At 40.7% G+C, this 23,156-nt stretch overlaps 2 protein-coding genes across 4 annotated transcripts in view; one reads left to right on the top strand and one right to left on the bottom strand.

Annotated features, from left to right (window-relative positions):
• CYSLTR2 (cysteinyl leukotriene receptor 2) overlaps window positions 1–19,675 on the bottom strand; it is a 46,877-nt gene extending 27,202 nt beyond the window's left edge. For all 3 annotated transcript variants that reach the window (XR_007720755.1, XM_050766359.1, XM_050766360.1), the window contains exon 1: window positions 19,393–19,675. The gene's annotated coding sequence lies outside the window, so the exon portion shown is untranslated. The remainder of the gene's footprint in view (window positions 1–19,392) is intronic.
• Window positions 1–23,156, top strand: part of MED4 (mediator complex subunit 4) — a 1,135,161-nt gene that overhangs the window by 517,793 nt on the left and 594,212 nt on the right. The window lies entirely within an intron of this gene.

Below are 23,156 nucleotides of genomic sequence, written 5' to 3'. Positions count from 1 at the left end.
CTACCAGAAATCCAGGAGACCAGGCTTGACTCAACCTTCCCACTCTGTAGCTGTGTAACCTTTGCTCTCTGAGCACCAAATGCTAGTGATTCCTCCTACCAAACTCTGTGACCAACTGAAATTCTGTACCATTTCTTCTTGTTGTTTTGCACCTAGACACCCTGAACCAGAGGACTCTGGTGTTGTTTCTTTGTGATTATCTTCTTCCTAATCTACAGCAATACGCCTTCCCTGCCCCATGCCCTCCACCTCAGAGGAGACCCTCCTCAGAATTTTACATGACTAAGATTAAGATCATTTGTCCCTGCTCAGCAGCCAGTTCTACTGGTCTTTTCTCAAACTCCTTTTTCAGTCACTCTGTAGACTTCAATTCTCACATCTTTGAAACCTCCACTCATCTGACTTCTGTAGCCCTGAGGCCTCATGGTTTTCCATTTCCTGACTGCTCGCCCTTCTGACCCCCAGTCATTTCATCTTTACCCTATTGTGGACACCCACTGGAGCCCCATCTTTGTCCTTGGCTCACCTCTGTCTATATTTCCTCAAAGGATTTACCCACCATGGAAACTTTGTACTGTTTCTTTGCCTCTGCCTCCCAGATACGCCTTTTGACAGCCCATATTTTTGTTTTATAGTTTGCAAAGAATTTTCTTTTCAGATATCTCATTTGCTCCACTGGCTATCCTTGAGACAGGCTAAATTGGCATTTTTATCCCTATTTTACAAGTAAAGAAAAAAATCTGGGACTAGGAGAACTCAAATGGCTTTTCCTAAATTCTAACTTGAGCTGTAGTTCCAATATTTTTAGTTGCCTACAGAATAGTCTTATTTGGAGATTCTGCCTCTACCTCAAACTCTATCTGAATTTATCCATCTCCTCAAACTGATCTCACTCAGTTGGTAGCCACTATTGGGATGTTTTCTTTAATTCTTCTCTCTTTTATACTTCACAATCAATTGGCTGAGTTATCTCCATTGTTTTTGTATCATATTTCTTATACTTTATCCCTACTCTATATGTACAATATCACCATCCTAACCTCAGACTTTTTAGCTGATGCCTAGAAACCATAGCATCATCTGTTTGTAGAGATTTAACTAGTAAAATCCGTACACCATTGCTAGATGTTACCAATTAAAATGCAACTTTCATTTCACTTGGAGAGTGTAATTGCCTATCAGACCAAATGGAAATTCCTCAACCACAAATATAAGACTTTCCACTACTTGATCCCAATCATATCTGTATTCTCATATATGAGAGTCAGCACCAACTAGTGGAGCTGTATAATAAGGGAACAGATGGCAGAAAGAGCATAGAGGCTGGGTTCTGGTCTGCCTTTTCTAACTAGGTAACCTTGGATAGAACAAATTACTTAACTTCTTTGAGGGAAGCTTATCTATAAAATGAGGATAGGGTGACTGGCAAGATGGCTGAATAGGGAGAGTTCCGGTCTGCAGCTCCCAGTGAGATCAATGCAGAAAGTGGGTGATTTCTGCATTTCCAACTGAGGTACCCAGCTCATCTCACTGGGACTGGTTAGACAGTGGGCACAGCTCATGGAGGGCAAGCAGAAGCAGAGTGGGGCATCACCTCACCTGGGAAGTGCAAGGGGTTGGGGAACTCCCTCCCCTAGCCAAGGGAAGCCTTGAGGGACTATGCCATGGGGGAATGATGCTATCTAGCCCAGATACTACGCTTTTTCCATGGTTTTTGCAACCTGCAGACCAGGAGAATCCCTCAGGTGCCTATACCACCAGGGCCCTGGGTTTCAAGCACAAAACTTGGCTGCTGTTTGGGCAGACACTGAGCTAGCTGCAGGAGTTTTTTTTTCTGTACCTTGGTGGCACCTGGAAAACCAGCTAGACAGAACCATTCACTCCTCTGGAAAGGGGGCTAAAGCCAGGGAGCCAAGTGGTCTTTCTCAGCAGATGCCACCCCCACAGAGCCCAGCAAGCTAAGATCCACTGGCTTGAGTTCTTGCTGCCAGCACAGCAGCAGTCTGAAGTCGACCTGAGATGCCTGAGCTTGGTGGGGGAGGGGTATTTGCCATTACTGAGGCTTGGGTAGGTGGTTTTCCCCTCACAGTGTAAACAAAGCTGCCAGGAAGTTCCAACGGGGCAGAGCCCACTACAGCACAGCAAAGTTGCTGTAGTCAGACTGCCTCTCTAGATTCCTCATCACTGGGCAGGGCATCTCTGAAGGAAAGGCAGAAGCCCCAGTCAGGGACTCATAGATAAAGCTTCCATCTCCCTGGGACAGAGCACCTGGGGAAGGGGCGGCTGTGGGCACAGCTTCAACAGACTTAAAAATTCCTGAATGCCGGCTCTGAAGAGAGGGGCGGATCTTTCAGGACAGCACTTGAGCTCTGCTAAGGGACAGACTGCCTCCTCATGTGGGCCCCTGAATCCTGTGGGTCCCTGAACCCCATGCTTCCTGACTGGGAGACACCTCCCAGCAGGGGTCAACAGACACCTCATACAATAGAGCTCTGGCTGGCATCTGGCAGGTGCCCCTCTGAGACAAGGCTTCCAGAGGAAGGAGCAGGCAGCAATCTTTGTTGTTCTGCAGCCTCTGCTGGTGATATCCAGGCAAACAGTTCTGGAGTCAACCTCCAGCAAACTCCTCTGTTAGAAGGAAAACTAACAAACAGAAAGTAATAACATCAACATCAACAAAAAGGACACCCACACAAAAATCCCATCCAAAGGTTATCAGCATCAAAGATCAAAGGTACATAAATCCATGAAGATAAGGAAAAACCAGTGCAAAAATATCAAAAATTCCAAAAACCAGAATGACTCTTCCTTCCAAAGGATCACAGCTCCTCACCAACAAGGGAACAAAACTGGATAGTGAATGGGTTTGACAAATTGACAGAAGTAGGCTTCAGAAGGTGGGTAATAATAAACTCCTCCTAGCTAAAGGATCATGTTCTAGCCCAATGCAAGGAAGCTAAGAACCTTGATAAAAGGTTACAGGGATTGATAACTAGAATAACCAGTTTAGAGAAGAACATAAAGAACCTGATGGAGTTGAAAAACATAGCATGAGAACTTTATGAAGCATACACAAGTATCAATAGCCAAATTGATCAAATGGAAGAAAGGATATCAGAGATTGAAGATCAATTTAATGAAATAAAGCATGAAGACAAGATTAAAGAAAAGAGAATGAAAAGGAACAAACAAAGCCTCCAAATATGGGACTATATGAAAAGACCAAACCTACGTCTGATTGGTGTACCTGAAAGTGACAGGGAGAATAGATCTAAGTTGGAAAACACACTTCCAGATATTATCCAAGAGAACTTCCCTAACCTAGCAAGACAGGCCAACATTCAAATTCAGGAATTACAGAGAACACCACTAAGATACTCCTCAATAAGGGCAACCCCAAGACATATAATCATCAGATTCACCAAGGTTGAAATGAAGGAAAAAATGTTAAGGGCAGTTAGAGAGAAGGGTCGGGTTACCCACAAAGGGAAACCCATCAGACTAACAGCTGATCTCTCTGCAGAATCTCTACAAGCCAGAAGAGAGTGGGGGCCAATATTCAACATTCTTAAAGAAAAGAATTTTCAACCCAGAATTTCATAGCCAGCTAAACTAAGCTTCATAAGTGAAGGAGAAATAAAATCCTTTACAGACAAGTAAATGGTGAGGGATTTTGTCACCACCAGGCCTGCCTTACAAGAGCTCCAAAGGAAGCACTAAATATGGAAAAGAAAAACCAGTACCAGCCACTGCAAAAACATACCAAAATGTAAAGACCATCGACACTGTAAAGAAACTGCATCAACTAATGTGCAAAATAACCAGCTGGCATCATAATAACAGGATCAATTCACACATAACAATATTAACCTTAAATGTAAATGGGCTAAATGCCCCAATTAAAAGACAAAGACTAGCAAATTGGATAAAGAGTCAAAACCCATTGGTGTACTGTATTCAGGTAACCAATTCCACATGAAAGACACACACAGGCTCAAAATAAAGGGATGAAGGAATATTTAACAAGCAAATGGAAAGCAAAAAAAAAAAAAAAAAGCAGGGGTTGCAATCCTAGTCTCTGATAAAACAGACTTTAAATCAACAAAGATCAAAAAAGAAAAGAAGGGAATCACATAATGATAAAGCGATCAATGCAACAAGAATAGCTAACTATCCTAAATATACATGCACCCAATACAGGAGCACCCGGATTCATAAGCAAGTTCTTAGAGGCCTACAAAGAGACTTAGACTCCCACACAATAATAGTGGGACACTTTAACACCCCACTGTCAATATTTGACAGATCAATGAGACAGAAAATTAACAAGGATATTCAGAACTTGAACTCAGCTCTGGACCAAGTGGACCTAATAGACATCTACAGAACTCTCCACCCCAAATCAACAGAATAGACATTCTTCTCAGCACCACATTGCACTTATTCTAAAATTGACCACATAATTAGAAGTAAAACACTCCTCAGCAAATGCAAAAGAACAGAAAACATAACAAACTGTCTCTCAGACCACAGGGCAATCTAACTAGAACTCAGGATTAAGAAACTCACTCAAGACTGGGTGCGGTGGCTCACGCCTGTAATTCCAGCACTTTGGGAGGCTAAGGTGGGCAGATCACGAGGTCAGAAGATCGAGACCATCCTGGCTAACACAGTGAAATCCCGCCTGTACTAAAAATGCAAAAAATTAGCCAGGTGTGGTGGCAGGCGCCTGTAGTCCCAACTACTTGGGAGGCTGAGGCAGGAGAATGGCATGAACCCAGGAGACAGAGCTTGCAGTGAGCCGCAATTGTGCCACTACACTCCAGCCTGAGTGACAGAGCAAGACTCTGTCAAAAAAAACCCCAAAAAACAAAAAACAAAAACTCACTCAAAACCACACCACTACATGGAAACTGAACAATCTGCTCCTAAATGACTATTGGGTAAATAATGAAATTAAGGCAGAAATAAAGAAATTCTTTGAAACCAATGAGAACAAAGACACAATGTACCAGAACCTCTGGGACACAGCTAAAGCAGTGTTTAGAAGGAAATTTATAGCACTAAATGCCCACAGGAGAAAGCAGGAAAGACCTAAAATCGAAATCCTAACATCACATTTATAAAAACTAGAGAAGCAAGAGCAAACAAATTCAAAAGCTAGCAGAAAACAATAAATAACTAAGATCAGAGCAGAACTGAAAGAGATAGAGACATGAAAAACCCTTCAAAAAATCAATGAATTCAAAAACTGTTTTTTGTGAAAAGATTAACAAAATAGATTGATTGCTAGGCAAACAAATAAAGAAGAAAAAAGAGAAGAATCAAATAGACACAATAAAAAATGATAAAGAGGATATCACCACTCATCCCACAGAAATACAAACTACAATCAGAGAATATTATAAAAACCTCTGTGCAAATAAACTAGAAAATCTAGAAGAAATGGATAAATTCCTGGACACATACACCCATCCAAGACTAAACCAGGAAGAAGTGGAATCCCTGAATAGATGAATAACAAGTTCTGAAACTGAGGCAGTATAATTAATAGCCTACCAATAAAAAACAAAAGCCCAGGACTAGATGGATTCACAGCTGAATTCTACCAGAGGTACAAAGAGGAGCTGGTACCATTCCTTCTGAAACTATTTCAAAGGATAGAAAAAGAGGGACTCCTCCCTAACTCATTTTATGAGTCCAGCAACATCTTGATACTAAAACCTGGCAGAGATACAACAAAATAAGAAAATTTCAGGCCAATATCCCTGATGAACATCGATGTGAAAATCCTCAATAAAACACTGGCAAACCAACTTCAGCAGCACATTAAAAAGCTTATTCACCACGATCAAGTTGGCTTCACCCCTGGAATACAAGGCTGGTTCAATTTATGCAAATCAATAAACATAATTCATCACATAAACAGAACCAATGACAAAAACCACATGAATATTTCAATAGATGCAGAAAAATTCAACATCCTTTCATGCTAAAAACACTCAATAAACTAGATGTTGAAGGAACATATCTCAAAATAATAAGCGTTATTTATGACAAACTCACAGCCAATGCCATACTGAATGGGCAAAAGCTGGAAGCATTCCCTTTGAAAATACACACAAGACAAGGATGCCCTCTCTCACCACTCCTATTCAACACAATATTGGAAGTTCTGACCAGGGCAATCAGGCAAGAGAAAGAAATAAAGTGTATTCAAATAGGAAGAGAGGAAATCAAATTGTTTCTGTTTGCAGATGACATAATTGTATATTTACAAAACCCCATAATCTCAGCCAAAAACTCCTTAAGCTGATAAGCAACTTTAGCAAAGTCTTAGGGAACAAATCAATGTGCAAAAATTACAAGCATTCCTATACCCAAATAATAGACAGAGAGCCAAATCATGAGTGAATTCCCATTCACAATTGCTACAAAGAGAATAAGATACCTAGGAATACAACTTACAAGGGATGTGAAGAACCTTCTCAAGAAGAACTACAAACCACTGCTCAAGGAAATAAGAAAGGATACAAACAAATGGAAGAACATTTCATGCTCATGGATAGGAAGAATTAATATCATGAAAATGGCCATTCTGCCTAAAGTAATTTATACATTCAATGCTATTCCCATCAAGTCCCATTGACTTTCTTCAAATAGTTAGAAAAAACTACTTTAAATTTCAGATGGAGCCATAAAAGAGCCCATGTAGCCAAAGAATCCTAAACAAAAAGAACGAAGCTGGAGGCATCACACTACCTGACTTCAAACTATACTACAAGGCTACAGTAAGCAAAAGAGCACAGTACTGGTACCAAGACAGATGTATAGACCAATGGAACAGAACATAGGCCTCAGAAATAACACCACACATCTAAAACCATCTGATCTTTGACAAATCTGACATAAACAATCAATGGGGAAAGGATTTCCTATTTAATAAATGGTATTGGGAAAAATGGCTAGCCATATGCAGAAAACTGAAACTGAACCCCTTCCTTACACCTTACACAAAAATTAACTCAAGATAGATTAAAAACTTAAACATAAGACCTAAAACCATAAAAACCCTAAAAGAAAACCTAGGCAATACCATTCAGGACATAGACATGGGCAGAGACTTCATGACTAAAACACCAAAAGCAATGGCAACAAAAGCCAAAATTGACAAATGGGATCTAATTAAGCTAAAGAACTTCTGCACAGAGAAAGAAACTATCATCAGAGTGAGCAGGCAACCTACAGAATGGGAGAAAATTTTTGCAATTTATTCATCTGACAAAGGGCTAACATCCAGAATCTACAAGGAACTTAAACAAATTTACAAGAAAAAAAAAAAAAAAACCCATCAAAAAGTGGGCAAAGGATATGAACAGACACGTCTCAAAAGAAGACATTTATGCGGCCAACAAACATATGAAGAAAAGCTCATCATCACCAGTCATCAGAGAAATGTAAATCAAAACCACAATGAGATACCATCTCATGCCAGTTAGAATGCCGATCGTTAAATAGTCAGGAAACAACAGATGCTGGAGAGGATGTGGAGAAATAGGAATGCTTTTACACTATTGGTGGGAGTGTATATTAGTTCAACTATTGTGGAAGACAATGGTTTATTATTATATAATGTCCTTCTGTGTCTCTTTTCACAGCTCAACCTGAAGTCTGTTTTGTCTGATACAAGCATAGCTCCTCACTTTTGATTTCCATTTGCATGGAATATCTTTTTTCGTCTCTTCACTTTCAGTCTATGTATGTCTTTACAGTTTAGGTGATTTTCTTACAGGCAGCATATAGTTGGGTCTTGTGTTTTTAAAATCTGTTAGGCTAGTCTCTATCTTTTACATGAGGAATTTAATCCACTTACATTCAAAGTTATTATTTCTTGGGAGGTGAGGACTTCTATCATTTTATTGATTCTTTTCTGGTTGTTTTGTGTATCTTTTGTTCGTCACTTCTTCTCTTATTGTTTATCCTTGCAATTGAATGGTTTTCTGTGGTGATAAGTCTTGATTCCTTTCTGATTCTCCTTTGTGTATCAGCTCTACTAGTAAGTTTTATAGTTTCGCATGTTTTCATGAAAATGTTTATCATCTTTTCACTTCCAGATATGACTCCCTTGAGCATTTCTTTTAAGGCTGGTCTAGTGGTGATACATTGTCTTAATTTTTGCTTGTCTGGGAGAGATTTTATTACTTCTTCATTTCTGAAGGATAGCTTTGCTTGGTATAATATTCTTCATGGACAGGTTTTTTGTCTTTTTGTATGTTGAATTTATCATCCCAACTCTCTTTTGGCCTCTAAGGTTTCTGCTGAGAAATCCACCCTTAGACCAATGAAGATTCCCTTATATGTGACTTGATGCTTTTCTCTTGCTGCTTTGAAATTTTTTTCTTTGACTTTTTACAGTTTAAGTATAATGTGACTTGGGGAGAATCTTTTTGGGTTGAATCTATTTGGAATTCTTTTAGCTTCCTGGACCTGAATGCTCATCTCTCTCTCAAGACCTGAGAAGTTCTCTGCTATTATTTTATTAAACATGTTTTCCCACCCTTTTCTCTTCTCCTTGCCTTCTAAAACACCCATAATATGAGCATTTCTTTCCTGAATGGTGTCCCATAAATCCTGTAAGCTTTTTTCATTCTCTTTTATGTCTTCTTTTTTTTCTTCTTTGTCTGCCTGTGCTATTTCAAAAGACCTGTCTTCGTGTTTAGAAATTTTTTCTTCTTGGCCAGTCTGTTGTTGAAACAGACTATTGTATTTTTATTTCATTCATTGAATTCTTCACGGCTAGGATTTCTTTTTGGTTCTTTTTTATGATAACTATCTTTTTTGTTGAACTTCTCATTCAATTATGAATCATTTTCCTGATTTCATTGAATTGTCTATCTGTATTATCTTGTATCTCACTGAGTCACCTTCAGATTATTATTTTGAATTCCTTTATTTGCATTTCATATATTTCCTTATGATCTGGGTCTGTTACTAGAGTTATTATTTTCCTTATGAGGTGTCATGTTGCCATGCTTTTAAATATTTGATGTGTTCCTATGTTGATTTCTACACATCTGGTGGAAAAGTTGTCTCTTTCAATTTTATGGAGTAGGTTTCACAGGACAAAGTTTATTCATATAAACGTATCCTGGAGTATCAGCTCAGTGACGTAAGTAGACCTTGGTTCTAGGTAGACATTTCAGTGTAGTCTTTATGTGGTTTCTTTGGCTGTAATCCACATTAGCAGCATTTGCAAGTCTCTCAGTGGCCTAGGCTGTAAGAACTTGTAGTGATAGCCAGATATGGGCTTCCAGGGTTGTTTCTCAGGTAAAGGTCATATGTGTACACATGATGGGCCAATGAACTATGGGTTAAGTTTGCTTAACTATGAGTTAAGTATGGGGTTAAGGCCATGGGACTGTTACCCTGGCTGGGAGTATGTGAATGCAGTTCACATGTAGTAAAGGTTACAAAATTACCACTAGATGGGAGGAATAATTTCTAGTGTTCCATACCACTGTAAGATGGCTCTAATTAAAAATAATGTATTAAATAGTTTCAACTAGTTTGAAGGAGGATATTGAACAATCCCAACAAAAGGAAATGATAAATATTTGAGATGATGGATATGCTAATTACCCTGATATGATCAGTATACATTATATGTATAGAAACATGAATATATACCCCATGAATATGCAGTTATTATTTGTCAATTTAACAAATAAGTTAAAATAAATAGAAATGTTCACAGGAGACAGTTGGTGTAAGGTAGCAGGCCACATCTGCCACTAACTGGCTGTGAGATCTTCTCCGAGATCTGTTATTGCAAAGGCTGACAGAATAAGCTCTCTGAAGTTGTGCAGAAGTGACCTATCTTCTCTGAGCCTCAGTTATGCCATCTATAAATGGCATAATGAATGTGAGTTGTCTCATACAGGGTGAGTGCTCAGTGATGTTAACTACTATTATTAAACCTCAGAACTGGGACCTAGAACAAGTATTAAGGAGGCAAAATTTTCCCAGGGGACTAGTAAATATGTAAAAGCAAGGCTGAGAAATGATTTAGTGATAAAAAAATGGTGAGAAGCATGACAGGTGTTGCTCTCAGCTGCAGGGAAGCAATAGTAGAGCGGCAACCTCAGGATTTAAATCCTGATTCATTCATGGACTACCTCTATGACCATGGGAAAATGACTTTATCTCCCTGGGCATCAGCTCCTTATTAGTAAAAGGGGATAATGCAGCCAGGCAAAGTGGCTCACACCTGTAATCCTAGCACTTTGGGAGGCTGAAGCTGGAAGATCGCTTGAGTCCAGGAGTTCAAGACCAGCCTGGGCAATAGAGCAAGACACTGTCTCAATAAAAAAGAAAAAGAAAAAAAAGATTAATTTAAATTAATAAATAAAAGAAAGGGGATAATGCTAATAATAGTTCTTACTTCATAGGGTTGTAAGGATGAAGTGAGATAATACATGAACGGCACTTAGGTCAGGGCCTGGACCAGAGAAAGTGCCATATAAAGTGTTAGCTGTTGTTATTGCAAAGGCTGACAGAATAAGCTCTCTGAAGTTGTGCAGAGAAAATTCTACAACACATTTGCTCCTCAAAATCCCAGAGGCCCCAGAGTGCTGAATTAACATGGCCCTCCAGAACAGGGAAGAATCATTGAGAGTCTATTCTTGAGATCCAAGCTGACAACTCAGAGTTTATTTGTAACAGGCTCCAAATGTCATGTCAGAAATGCCAAGCTTTCTAGACCTTTCTGGCCTTCCAGGAATGGTCTTGTGCTTTCAGAATTTTTTTTTTTTTCAAAATGATAAGGTGAATTAAGTTCTTGGAGATCGAAACAAAAACACAGATAAAAGGAACTGAAATTGTGACGTATTTTGAATGTGAAACGGAGCTGGTCTCTGAGCTTCCAGAGGAAGTGGGGTGGAGGGGAATCAATCTCACAGGGCCCTGTTTTCATGGACTCAGTGTCTTGGAAAATTTTGCTCCACTGATTTTTCCTCCACCCTGTCATCCACAAAGTGCCTCAAGGAGCCCCCAAAGTATGAGTCACTTCATTGGCCACCAGACTAGTGACCCTTTGCTTTCTGAATGCCATTTATTTCCACAGGCCACTTAACTGTGAAGTCAGCACCTTGGGCCATTGGTGAAGAGTTTGCTGGCAGATCTGCTGCAAACTGGTACAGTTAATAAGGATTTATGGCTCTGGAAGTCCCCTGGGGAGGAAATTCTCCAATTCACTTTCTCTCTATTGCAGAGGTTCTCTTCAACAGCTCTGGGACAGGGAAGGACTTTTCAGCCAGAGTCCAGGGGCCTGATAATTCACCCTGCAGGGAGACAAAAGTTTTCCCTCTGGGGACTGTGCAGCTTTAATTGCCTTATTTTTACCCTCCTCTTAGCAGTTCCTTTAGTTAAGATGCCACATTTGGAAGTCTCAAAGCTCACAGGGTCTTCTCCCCTTGAATCCCAACTAAACAGAGCCTGACTTGCCCTGAAGCTCAGCAGACAGAAAATTTGGTGAGTTGCTCATAGGATTCTGCAGATTCCTAAGAGCAGCTTGAAGTCCCTGAGGAGCAGTCTCTGAAACTGTTCCGCTCTCCACTGGGGGAAGATCTGGGTCAACCCTTGTGGCAAGAGTGGGTTGGCTTTAATATGCAATTGCCACAACAGGGAAGGGTCCCCATGGGGAAGCTAATGCATTGAGCAGTTACTCCCTTGTAGTCGCCTTATCGAATTGGCTTCTTATATAAGCAAATGTTCCAGCCTCCCTTCTCCATCTCTCCTCAGATTCTCAGGAATCCACCAGGATTTGTGTGTGGGTGAGGAGGATATCAGGGATGTTGGGAAATGTTGGCTATCAGTTCATCTCTCTAACCTGCCTCCTGACTAAATCCCAGAATGCAGAGAAAGTTTAGAAACCCCCCAAGTAACTTCTGAATTTTAAAATATTGGTTTCTTGTTTTAATTCTAAAGTCCAGATATGCTGTGTTGTATGATATTTAGTTTTCTACTCAGAACTTTTTTTTTGAAATCACATTAGTTGGGTTGCCAACTTTTCAGTACTTCCCCCCAGCTCCTGATCCACCCTTCAGCTTGTATCTGCCTCTTACTCTTTCTAGAATGTTCTTTGGCTCTTGAGATCTTATAGGAACCACCTTCCTTGCCTGAACTCTCCCTGGGGCTGCTGGTCTTGTTGAAGCACTGACTCTTGGGCCTAGTTTGGAGTGGGTGGACGTGCAGTGTGAACTGGCTGTGGCCTTCTTCCACTGAAAGGAGAACTTTGCCCAGACCACCAAATGTGTGGTAATAATATCCTCTGCCACAAATGCACACAGACAGATGGAGGAAGAGACACCTCAAAAAGCTGTGTACTGTCAGAGCGCCATTAGGACAAAGATTTGCATGGCTGAAAAATGACAGCTTGGAAAGTGTCTGTGTGGCCAAAATGTCAGATCCTATAAGTTTCACCATTGTCTTGACAGTATAGCAATAGATGCTTTTTTCTCTATCTTGCTGACAAGTTTTTTTCCCTCTGTCATTTTGATTGGTCAATTTGTACATTATCCAATGAAGTTTCTTTCTTTCTCTCTCTCTCTCTCTCTCCCCCGCCTGCCTGCCTGCCTTCCTGCCTGCCTGCCTTCCTTCCTTCCTTCCTTCCTTCCTTCCTTCCTTCCTTCCTTCCCTCTCTTTCTTTTTATTTATTTTTTGACAAGATCTCACTCTATTACCCAGGCTAGAGTGCAGTGGTGTGATCATGGCTCACTGCAGCCTCGACCTCCCAGGCTCAACGATCCTCCCATCTCAGCCTCCCAAGTAACTGGGACTACACGTGCATGCCACCATGCCTAGCTAACTTTTTGTACTTGAGACAGGGCTTTGCTATGTTGCCCAGGCTGGTCTCAAACTCCTGGGCACCACCCACCTGGCTGCCTGGGTCTCCCAAAGTGCTGAGATTACAGGTATGAACCACCGTAACCAGCCTCACTGAAGTTTCTTTCTTGAGAATTTCCTTGTGCAGAAAAGGTGCCTATTGATTATGAACACATTCCCTTAAAATGGGAGTTCTTGTACAATTTCATTCTTTCTTGTTTTATTTTGAAGAGATAATGCTCCCAGAGAACAACTTATCCCCAGGGAGGTAGCAGGGATTGAAATCTAGCAGAAGTTTGGCAGCCAAGCATGCCAGGGGATACCTCCGCCCTCAAGAACAAGATGCATGGCATTACCTCAGACCGCCTTCTTTCCATCTCTGTCTTTACTAACTCTCCTTGTTTCCTTCTTTAATAGACTCCAAAAACTAGCTTCTCTTGCACATCCATCCTACCACTAACATTCAGCCACCAAATAAACAAACAAATAAAAATTCAACTCAACGAAACAACATATATGAAGAGCTCTGAGTTCCTTAGAGACACGGCTTCATTTTGTTTAAAAACACTATTTTGACTAAATGTTGCCCTCTCTCTGGCTCTCAAAGCTTTCCTCAGCTCTCCTTGGTTAATATAACACATGAGTCTGATGCTGATTATGAATTTAATTTTGCGTAAAAATCTCAACATATGTTTTTCATTTTCTAATGCACTTCATCCTTGTATTTAGAAAGGTTGGAGGTATCTGTTATTAACCAAATGTCTGATCTAAGGAAACCACAGAATCACAGAATTGTTTTCTATCTGAGTCTCTGATTTCCAAATCTTCTGATTTCCAAGACAGAAGAACAGCAAGTGTTATCATAGAGACATTGTCCTGCTTATTCCAATAAATCCCTACGAATGGGTCAACGTTAGGGTCCTCCCTGTCCATGATCAAGGTGACTAAATGACATAACTCAGGGGCTCCACACAAGCCTATTTATTCAAATTAAAACTCCCACTTGTTCTCATTTCTCCTAGACAGCATTTCATATTCCACTATTAAATTCACTTCTTAAAGAAATTATTTACAAAGGTAGTTTGTTAAACATCATGTGTATTTCCTAAAATGATAAAGAGATATTGGGATATCATGGAAAACCTCTGGAATAAATCCCAACTGAACCCAAATCCTAGCTCTTCCTTGTGCAAACTGTGTGATCATCAGCAAGTACTCAACCTCTCGGAGTTATTGAGAGGACCCCAGGAGGCAGCACAGGTGACAGCCAGGGATGCAGCTGCACTGTGCCTGGCACCATGCATTGTCATTACTGTTGCCACCCCACCTGCTGCCAGTGGCATGAGGGCAGTGGGTATCTGGAACCTAAAGAAGAGAGGGCCAGAAGCAAAAGTAAACCATGGGCTTTCCTCCTCCCCTGCTTGTCCTGCTGCCCAGTGTCTCCTCTGTGGCAGACCTGGCCTGTTTACCCAGCAGGCTCCACCAACTCCCTCCTTTCATCTCAGGGGTCAGCTCAAGACTGGCCTAGTGCAGGCTGTCATCTTTCACCTGGACAGTGGGCACAGCCTCCTCAATGCCTCCCTATCTCCACTCTGGCTGTTCTCAATTCATTCTTCACACAGTGGCCAGAGTGACCTTTCCAAAATGCATGTCTGACTACATTACTCTTCCACTTAAAACCCATTATCATCTCAGAATCAAGTTCATCTCCAGGCTTTTCACAGTATCGATCTTGTTATCCAGCATATTCTCTCCCCACCATCCCCTCAATAAAGAATACTCAGTCTCATGAAGCTTATTTCAAGGCCCCGAACACAGCAAGCTCTCTCTTGCCCATTTCTTCTGAGCTCAAGCTCATTTCCTAGCTATTGCTTACCCAATCTCAGGTTTCTTTCTAAACATCGCTTCCTTCAGAAGACGGCTTCTCTGACCCCTCCACGTCTTGGCTGTTCGCCGACCCTTGGGCTTCCCATCCAGCATTTACCCGAGGGGCAGCAGTTGTCTCCTGTCTATCCCTACCCACCAGACTGTTTGCCCATGGAAGGCAAGCACGTGGCTACTGCTGTACCCCAGGCCCCAGCACAGCATGAGGCACATGAATGTGCTCAGATCAATAAATGAGCTAATGAAGCTGTTATCCAACGCCCTCATTTTATGCCTTACAATTAATATCTTCTGGGGGCAGGGAGGAAATAACTCACATGGTCTTTTACAATGAAATGATGTTAATATGTTTTTCCTTGAAAATTTCCTTTTCCTGAAATTCAAATCTAAAGTCTGGGAACAGGAATATAGGGTCAATGGTCAATGGCATGGCATGGGAGCAGAAGGCAGCCACAAAGGGTACCCAAAAGGTGCTCTGTTCTAAACACTGTAGGAAGCAGCACCCTTTATATCTTGGAGGGTAGCAAACTGTCTGTCTGACTCTCTGCCAACAAGTTCCCAATAGGGATTTCTGCCTCTTACAACTAACAAAGGGAGTCACCTTCATGTCTCTCAGTGAATTTACAAGATAATAGAGTTATTTTTAAGGTAAGACTCAAAATAAAAAGAAACCAACTTACCTAAAAGAATCTGGGATACAATGTTATTCAGGTGATGGTTACCCTAAAAGCCTTGACTTGACCACTACACAATCTATGCACGTAATAAAATTGCATGTGTAATCCATAAATTTACACAAGTTTAAAATACTTTTAAAATAATAATTTGACAAAAGAGAAAAAAGAATCTAGGATGCCTTCAAATACTCTTTAGATGATTGTTTTTCTGTAGTAGAGGTACAAACAAGGTAAGATGCTGTTTCTACAGCCTCATGGGAGGAGACTTATATGGGAAATTATCTTTTTTATAATAAAAAAATTCTTATTTATGTAATGTACAATATAGGTAATAATGGTGGACTAAATTATTTTAAATTACCCCAGCTTAATATTTAAACTTCCAGAGTAAACCGGCTCCCTTCCCTTCTGTTCCTCTCTCCTTTTCCATCTCTTTCCCTCCTCTTCAATCTCTTTTCCTCCTCTTCCATCTCTTTCCTCCTCTCCTCTCGCCTCTACTCCCTTCCTTTCTCTCCTTCCTTCTTGTTCTTCCTATAGTCAGCTTCCTATACTTTTTTGAAACCTCTCCCTTAAGGATTTCACACTAAAGAAGCAAAAAAAGTCTACCTCTGGTCCCAGCTCTTCCTAAGGACCCTTCCAACTTTGGAATTTCTTGACTCCAACTCACTGCTTAGACCCTTATCCTGGGCCTCTCAAATAATAACTAGATTTCTTTGTCAAAAGACTCTGACTATACTGCCACAAAGTCATCAATCCATTGGAAGAGGTTTTCCTTTAAATTCTGTCAAGATTATATTTTCTCCATGGGTCAATTAATATAAAGAGGTTAATAAAGTTCCACAGAGATAAACATTAACTAAAGTCTGCATTCACTGGTGAATCGATTTATTTACACAATGCCTTATTCTCAATGGAGTTTATGTGCCAGGTTCTATGCAAGGACTCCAATGTCCAAGTCTTAGTCCAATAGAACCTACTGTACATAAGTAACTGCAGTACAAAGGAGGCAGTGGCCAATACCCTGATAAATAAAGAAATACAGTGCTAGGGGTTTCTGACATGGATTTCAAAAAGCTCTCTAGCAAAGCTAAGCATCCACAGCAAAATACTTGCCTTTCTTTGTATTATCCAGTTTGGCTGCCGCATTAGCCAGAGTTCATTGGGTAATTGCACAATCCCTTGTGAGGCTTTTATCTTAAAGCCTTACCCTTGGGGAACTAGAGTGCCTCAGATATCTGGTGCATAGAGCAAACTATAGAAAAGCAGAAAGGATCCTTGATTCTGGAGTACACAGGAAATCTTAATGATGCCCAAAGTAACCATCATGTATTCATGTACACAGCAATGAGTAGTACACTGAAAAAATATATCATCTTTCCTCCAAAACGGAGGCTGCTCATGTGATCCCAGGTGGATGGGAGGCAGAGTGATATAATGAATGAAACCATGTGCTTTTGAGTTAAAAGGGTCCTGGGTTTAAGTTTCAACTCTGCCTTTTAGTCTCTTTTATTACTGCAGCCCTCTGAGCTTCAAACTCTCCTCTGCCAAAGGAGCACTGGAGTGAGTACTGATGAAAAAAAAATGGATGTGAAGTGATTAACTTGGTGCCCAACACACACGAAGAATTCAGTCAGTACTAGCTGACAATCACAATAAAATTTATGACAATAATGTACAAAACTCAGAGAATTAAATAGCAGCCTTCTTTACGGCCAAGTAAAAGATGGGGCCATTTCATCCGGAGAAGAGCCAACCAGAAAGACATGAACAATTCTATTTACTTTCCTTTATTTTTATTACACAAGTAGTACATGTTCATGGTAAAGAAAAATTACAATGTAATACAAGCTGAAATAAACTTAAATTATGAACTTTACCACCAACCAGACATATCTAAAATTTCACATATATGCTTTTTTTCATCTTTCTTGAAATATATACAAATATTTTTAAACAAAAATAAGCGCATTTATAATGCTGTTTTATATCTTGCTTTTTTCTTATTTCCATGCCATGATCACCTTTCTTTGCCAAATAACAACATCAATGTCATCATCTAACTGGCTACAGAATAACCAATTATATAAACATTATGAAATATGTTTAACCAATTTCCCACAATAGCTATTATTTAAGTTGTAAGAATGGACCATGTGGCCTGGGCTAAACCAGATTGGACCAGTTCTGGTTCCACCTGGAAAAGATCCTATGTTCTCTCGGTCTCATCTTTACCATCTTTAAAATAAGAATTACTCCAGTTCTTAAGGCCAGTATGTGGATCAAATGAACTGATGCATGTAAACGTGTTTTGTAAAGTACTATGTGAATGTTTACATTCATTAATGAAGGTACTAAACAGGTGTTCTCCACTGAGTCAAAACAAGAAGAAATTTGATTAACATGCTGTTGGTCTCGTTGGGATGGTTCCCGGCCTGCAGCAGGCTAGGAGTGCAACAGCAAATGCTTCAATGTGGTTTAGGGGCTCTGGCTCTGTTTTCAGTCCCCGATGGGAGAAACCAGAACGCAGCCCTGGCATAAACTCTGTCCACTTTCCTCCTGAGGACATGAGGTCCAGAGAAGGTAAGTGCCATGTCTATGGGGCTCCTGAAAGCCAGAGTGAGCCACCTTCTGCCTCCAAATCCAATGCCATCGATCTTCACTGTGCCCACAGTGTGTTAGTGACTGGCCAGCTATTAAATGCCCACCTTGTGTTTAATCTTGAAGATTGCAAAAGAAAGGAAGCCTGGCTGCCTTGGCAGATTCTAGCAGATATGGGCGTGATTCAGGTACATTCAGAACATACGACAGCCTCAACTTCTCTAACTTTTAACCATCGAAGCACTGGAAACAAATCCACCTCTTTAAAACATTAGTAAATCGAAACACAAGTAGATTCTCATCTCAAGAGTTTATGTGGCTGAGGTAGATAGAAATTTCTAGAAGTCTTATGTTTCCCCCCAAATTATTCTATAATTTGCATTATGTATGTAGTGTTGAAAGGGAGATTTGATTGGATTGCCTGAAATTATACCTCCCTTTCTCCTAATACATATTACTCTCAGGTATATGTCGGAGACAGAAAAATATTTTGAATGACGTAGGTCATCTGTTTTTATGCCGACCACCTATTAGAATCACCTGAGAAGTTTCTGGAAAACAAGACAAAATACTGCAGATGACTTGCTGATCTCTAAAAGTTAAGCTTCAATTATTCTAGGGGTAATTTTCTAATCTCCTCAGAGTCAGGTGATTCTGGCTTGATGTGCAGCCAGAGTTGAGAAACACTGGTTAGGGTCCCAGTGGGGTAAAGAACAGATTATATGCTCATGATCTCACATACTCTTTCACTCTCATTGTGCCTCTAAGCAAAACCATTGAAACATATGTGCTCAGATTCAACTTCTTCTACCTCTAAAACAAGACCCTGAATGAAAAAAATATATCTTATATAATAAAAGGACCCAAACTATGAAAAATAGGATAACTGCTATACAGCTAAAAATGGAGGAAGTAAAGTTCCTCAATGCAATATTATGCAGCAGCTTTAATTTATGATTACAAAGAATTCACAGCAACATGGAAAAACCATAGACTGAAATGCAGGAAATGAATATAAACGTGTCCATAGTGCAGGGACGCAACTATGAAAACTAAAGTTATATGTGCATATACACATTCACAAACACGCACACACACACACACATACACACACACACACACACGGAAAACCCCCAAAATATCAATAGAGGCTATCTTGGTGGAGAATTTGGCTTCCTTTAACATTTTTGTACTTTCACAGTATTTTTTAAACTACCATGTACATGATAGGAAAATAATATTTATAGTAGAACAAAACAAATTTACTTTTCAAAAATTACTCCTCTATTACGTGATCTTCAAGTCATGATTCTCAACACTGAATTAACAAAACAAAGATTAAAATGCCCACCTGAAGTTCTCTGTCTTTCAGCTGCCCTGGCTTCTGCTGCCTCTATCTCTTCTGCCTTTCTCCTCCAAGTAATTCGGATTGCTCATTTAAAAGAAAAGGGAAACAGCAAATTATATTTATGAACAGTGCCAACCAATAGCAAGAAAGTCAGGAAGTGTAGCAGGTCATCTGTGCTTTTTAGAAGCCAGTATAGATGTCAGTGCAAGATCTCTTCTCAAGAAGGGGGAGGATTTCCAGTTAAGGGCTACATCTAAAAAGAAGAAACCTAAAATTGCCCTGCCCCTCTAATGACTGGTTTTTGTCATTATCTTTCTCAAGAGATCAAGCGGATATAATGGGTTAGAGTCAGGGATTTTAAGTGGCTTTTAGTTCTCCTGAAAGGTTTCTGTTTCCATGGCAACAGAAATAGCAACACTGCCTTACACACACAGCACTTTAGATTTGTTTAAAGCACTTCCCTCACTCACTTATATTTTCAATTCACTTGCACTCCAGCAGAGACCTTATCCACTCTGCTGAAAATGTTCTGTCAGAGGTTACCAATAACCTTGTTGCTCACATAAAAAATCCTTTCTCAGTCCTCACCTTCCTTCCCGTCTTGTTTGCATAGTTGACCACTACCACTTTCCTGAAACTTCTTCCTTGTTTCTCTGACTTTCCTGGTTCTTTTTCTCCCCCTCAGATTGCTCTTCTTTGCCTCTCTTTCTGATGCCTCTTCTTCCATCTCTTTTCTACATGTGAGCTTTCCCCAGAGGTCTGTGTTCTGACTTCTTCCCTCCTTCTCTTGCTTTTATCTATCTGATGCACAATCATGGCCAAATTTAATGTGACCCAGATGGACCTTTTCTCTTCCCCTCTTAGTCCTGCATCCCCCCATCTACCCTGTCTAAACAGTGGCACCACAATAATTTAGCCCATCCATAAACCTAGAAGTCACTTTTAACTTCTCTCTTTCTTCCACCACCCGCTTCTGAGCCAACAAGTTCCATTTGTTCTGCCCATAAAATATGTCCCAAATCCAACCATTGCTGACCTCCCCATCACTGTTCAAATCCTCATTTCCTGGATAGAAAGCTGCAGTAACATTAAGCAAGAAAAATACATAAAAGGGATCCAAATTGGAAATAAATAAGTAAAATTATATCTGTCTGCAAATGATAAAATTTTATACGTAGGAAAACCTGAAGATTCCATACACACACACACACACATATACACAAAACCCCAATAGAACTAATAAGCAAATTCAGCAAAGTTGCAGGATAGGAAATCAATACACAAAAATCAGTTGCATTTATATATACTAACAATAAACAACCAAAAATGGAAACTAAGGAAACGATTCCATTTAGAATAGCATCAAAACGAATAAAATACTTTGGATATATACTCAGTAGTAGGGTTACTGAATCTTGTTGAGATCTCTGCACTCTCATGTTTACTGTAGCACTATTCACAATAGCCAAAATATGGATCACCCTAAATGTTCATCAACAGAAAGATGGATGAAAAATGTATATATTCACAATTGAATACTATTTATTGATTTAAAAAGAACAAAATTTTGTCATTTGTGGCAACATGGATGAGCTTGGAAGACATTATGTTAAGTGAAGTAAGCCAGGCATAGTAAGATAAATACTGCATGTTCTCATATGTGGAAGCTAAAAAAGTTGACCTGATAGAAGTAGAGAGTAGAATAGTGGTTACTAGAGGCTGGGAAGGGGAGGAGGCAGGGAGAGATAGACAGAGGTTGATTAATGGACACAAAAGTTGATCAGTGGACATCTAGATAAGAGGAATGTGTTCTAGTGTTCTACAGCACTGTAGAGTGACTGAAATAAACAACAATTTATTGTATATTTTCAAGTAGCTAGAAGAGCAAATTGTGAATGTTTTCAAAAATAAATGCCAAATGTTTAAGGTGGGGAATATGCTAATTACCCTAATTATACAGAAGAGTTGGCAAAGCCTGCAGCTGCCCTTGTCCTCTTCCCACTCCCAGCTCCCTCCCACATATGAAGAGCTCCACACTTAGGCATGGGGAATTCTAGCCCTCACGTCCATGTCCCCTCTCCCCTCAAAACACCTGCTCTTGGCCACCTGTAGGATGTAGGGCTACACAAACTGTATGCTCTGATGCAACTAGGGAAAAGGCCATAACCTTTGAGGACACTTGGCTGGGGAATTCTCAAGTATCTAGAGCACAATACAGACAAGGAAGTGTCCCTCAGCCCCCGAGACTCTCAGCCCCCTTGGAACAAGAAAGGGGTTGGATGAGGATCAGGGAGGACTCTAACCTGTCTCTGGTCCTCATTCAGCCCTTTCCTGTCGCAAGGGGTTGGGACCCCTCTGGTCCTCTCTGGTCTAAAGAATGGCACCAGGACAGTATGTTCTTATGCCTAAGTCTAGGAGTACTTAGGCCTTCATGCTCCAATCCCAGATCCCTTTCAGGTTCTACTCCTCTTGGTTGCTCTCCTGCTTTCTTCCCATGCTCCAGTCAAACTGAACTATTTGCTTATCCCTAAAAATAAAAAGCACTATTTTGGGACCTGAGAGGACCCCAGGATGGTAAACAAGGAGACTGGCTGCATTGGAAAGAGATTAGCAAATGCTTTCTTGAAAATAAACAAGGCAGGCTTTGTTTGTTTTGCTTGTTTGCAGTTTGTTTGCTGGAACTGGAACAGACCTTAACAATCGTGGAGTCCAATCCCTTCATAACACCCATGAAGAAACAGAGGCGCAGACTTGTTGAGCAGCATGGTCATGGCACACAGCTAGTCAGTGTCACACCAGGCCTGGAACCCAGAGCAGGGCCTAGAGAGTTCCCTAACCATCTCCAACTCTGCCCTACCTACCCTATTCTCCCTGTGCCTTCTTCTGCCTCATGGCCATGGGAAAGACAGGCCCTGGCTTTTGCTATCCCCTCACCCAAGGCCTCCTTCAACCCTGGAAACCACTGATTCTAGCGCCCTTCCCCATCCCTTCCATGCCCCGATGCTAGCCTGGTGCCAAGAGCCAAACCTCACCCTATCTATAGCTCCTACAAGTGTCCAAATTCTTGAAACTTGGGGGAAATGAAAAGTAGGTCTTTCTGGAAAGCTCTGAACTGCTGCTGCGTGACAATGAAGAGGAAGAGGCCCTGGAGCCATTTCCTGCATGTCCCAGAGCTCTCCAGCAATGACCATCACCAGGACAATGTAGATCTTACCTTCACATTCCAGAACTGGGGGTGAGGGTGAGTAGTTTTCTGTGCAGCTTCTTCATGCAGCTGTGGAGAAGGGGCTGGGACCAAGGTTGCTCCTCTGAAGACAAGGTTCTTCCTGGGTCTGGGATTCTATTTCTAATATTTTATTTATCCCAATTAAAACTCACAGAATACAAATATTATATTACCATTCTCATTTTTAGGGGGCAAAAAGCTTGAAACAACATTTAATTCTACAAGCAATCACTATAGATATTCATTCTCCTCCAATAAAAGTCCAGTTGGCCGGGCACGGTGGCTCACGCCTGTAATCCCAGCACTTTGGGAGGCCAAGGTGGGCAGATCACGAGGTCAGGAGTTCAACACCAGCCTAGCCAATATGGTGAAACCCTGTCTCTACTAAAAATACAAAAATTAGCCAGGCATGGTGGCACACACCAGTAGTCCCAGCTACTTGGGAGGCTGAGGCAGGAAAATAGCTTGAACCCAGAAGGCAGAAGTTGCAGTGAGCCAAGATTACGCCATTGTACTCCAACCTGGGCAACAGAGCGAGACT

Source organism: Macaca thibetana, chromosome 17 (assembly GCF_024542745.1).
Source record: "Macaca thibetana thibetana isolate TM-01 chromosome 17, ASM2454274v1, whole genome shotgun sequence".
Classification (NCBI taxonomy): domain Eukaryota; kingdom Metazoa; phylum Chordata; class Mammalia; order Primates; family Cercopithecidae; genus Macaca; species Macaca thibetana.
Note: the sequence above shows the minus strand (reverse complement) of the source record. Positions and strands in the feature narration are given on the sequence as shown.